The following is a 2,360-nucleotide window of genomic DNA, read 5'->3' on the forward strand; positions in this document are numbered from 1 at the left end:
GCCAACATAACGCCAGAAAAGACGACCTCATTCTCCAGCCTACAAGCCAAAGTTATGGTGGCACATATCGACGTGATAATCACAGATGAGTAACATATGAACACGCCAAACAACAATTATGAAACGAATGTCAACCGTGTTGTTTTTCAACGTTTATATCGAAATCATGTTGTCAGATGCTCGGGTACCTTGGTCACGTGGTCCACTTCGATCCAATAGAATGCGGAGATTCACGCGTATCCTTTAGCCGTGTATTAAGTCTTAAACAACCAAAGAAATAATGAGTTATTTTTAATAACAATCGGTTGCTGGTATAATGTTGTGGCCACAAGCTGAATAGCATTTTGACGAAAAAACATCAATGGCCCTGCCTCGCTCAACTACTTCCTGTTTCCTGCTTCAGGAAGAAGTTCAGAATTTGGCACGATGGGTTTATGGTATGCCATTCTCCAAAGTTGACAAACACATTACACAAGCTGCCATAGTGGTACATCTCAATAAATTATAATAGTGTCAGAAGCATAATTTAGTGAAGTAGTTCAATTCAAAAAGTGAAACTCATATCATAGAGATGCACTACACACACTGAAATATTTCATTTTTTTAATACATGAATAATTTGAGTATTGTAGCTTAAAGCTAATGACAGCTCCAAATTCACCACCTCTAGAATCTCGAATATAACGTAACAAACTACGATCAAGCAATGGAATTTATTTTTAATGTAGAATTTAGGCAGGAATTTGTCCTCTGGAAAGTATTTTCCCAAGTGTTTAAAGAATCTATATGTATGATGACTGAAATCAATTGAGTTTTCTATATTTTTTTTAGATTTACCAATATATGATTACTCCCGTTACCAGTTACACACACAGAGTACGTTGAAACAATATTTTATTATTTCACGTCGACACAATATTTGATCAAACGTTTTTTTGTCATTCACAAGTCATTTCCAAGAGCCACAACAAACGCCATATTGCAACGCGTCACACAATACGTGGCCGAAGATCCAGTTGCCTGTGATTATACACATGGCCAGCAGGTGGTTTCGTGTGCACATGAAGCATCAAGAAATGGACCATGACTCGAACCAATGACCGAAGCGTTACGTTGTTATGAAGCTTCATCTCGTCATTACTAACTGGTTCTACTACTCAGGTCAAACCCATGTATGCTAGAAATTACATCATACTGCAGAACCATAGCATCATATGATGCACACTCCAGCTTTTACAATGAACAACATCCTCATTATTTTCAACCAATGATCAGGGGAGAGCGCGAACGCAGTCCCCCACTACCAGAAATTATGCAGTCGAAATTCCCACATTTGGGGAATTCAGAGGGGTCAGCACAATCTGAGTGCAATGGCTAAGCCTCACCCTGTGATCAGTGATCATGGTGTCTCCCCTGCCAGATAAGTATGAATTGGACTCGGCGCAAGCACGCAAGTCATTCACCCGCACGCTATGTCAAGCGACGGTGTCATCATGAGGATGTGAACAACCATAAACACAACGGGCAAGCCGGAACATTCGCTAGAAGAAACGCTACTGTGTGCTAATCTTCTTCTTCTTCTTCTTTTCCTTTCGGCTTGTCCCGTTAAGGGTCGCCACAGCGCGTCATCCTTTTCCATGAAAGCCTATCTCCTGCATCCTCCTCTCGAACACCAACTGCCATCATGTCTTCCCTCACGACATCCATCAACCTTCTCTTTGGTCTTCCTCGAGCTCTCTTGCCTGGCAGCTCCATCCTGATCAATATACTCACTCTCTCTCCTCTGAACATGTCCAAACCATCAAAGTCTGCTCTCTCTAACTTTGTCTCCAAAACATCGAACCTCGGCTGTCCCTCTGATGAGCTCATTTCTAATTTTATCCAACCTGGTCACTCCGAGAGCGAATCTCAACATCTTAATTTCTGCCACCTCCAGCTCTGCTTCCTGTTGTCTCTTCAGTGCCACTGTCTCTAATTCTTACATCATGGCTGGCCTCACCACTGTTTTATAAAAACCTTGCCCTTCATCCTCGCAGAGACTCTTCTGTCACATAACACACCTGACACCTTCCTCCACCCGTTCCAACCTGCTTGGACCCGTTTCTTCATCTTCCTGACCACACTCCCCATTGCTCCCCACTTCCTGACCACACTCCCCATTGCTCTGGACAGTTGACCCCAAGTATTTATAGTCCTCCACCCTTGCTATCTCTTCTCCTTGTAGCCTCACTCTTCCCCCTCCACCCATCTCATTCATGCAGATAGATTCTGTCTTACTTCGACAAATCTTCATTGCTCTTCTTTCCAGTGCATGCCTCCATCTTTCTAACTGTTCCTCCAGCTGCTCCCTACTTTCACTG

The 2,360-nt window shown here is 42.9% G+C and overlaps 1 pseudogene; it reads right to left on the reverse strand.

Moving 5' to 3' along the window:
• Nucleotides 1-1,272: 1,272 nt before the first annotated feature.
• On the reverse strand, nt 1,273-1,428 carry LOC133398306 (U1 spliceosomal RNA; annotated as a pseudogene).
• Nucleotides 1,429-2,360: the final 932 nt, after the last annotated feature.

Source organism: Phycodurus eques, unplaced genomic scaffold (genome assembly GCF_024500275.1).
Source record: "Phycodurus eques isolate BA_2022a unplaced genomic scaffold, UOR_Pequ_1.1 contig_54, whole genome shotgun sequence".
NCBI lineage: Eukaryota > Metazoa > Chordata > Actinopteri > Syngnathiformes > Syngnathidae > Phycodurus > Phycodurus eques.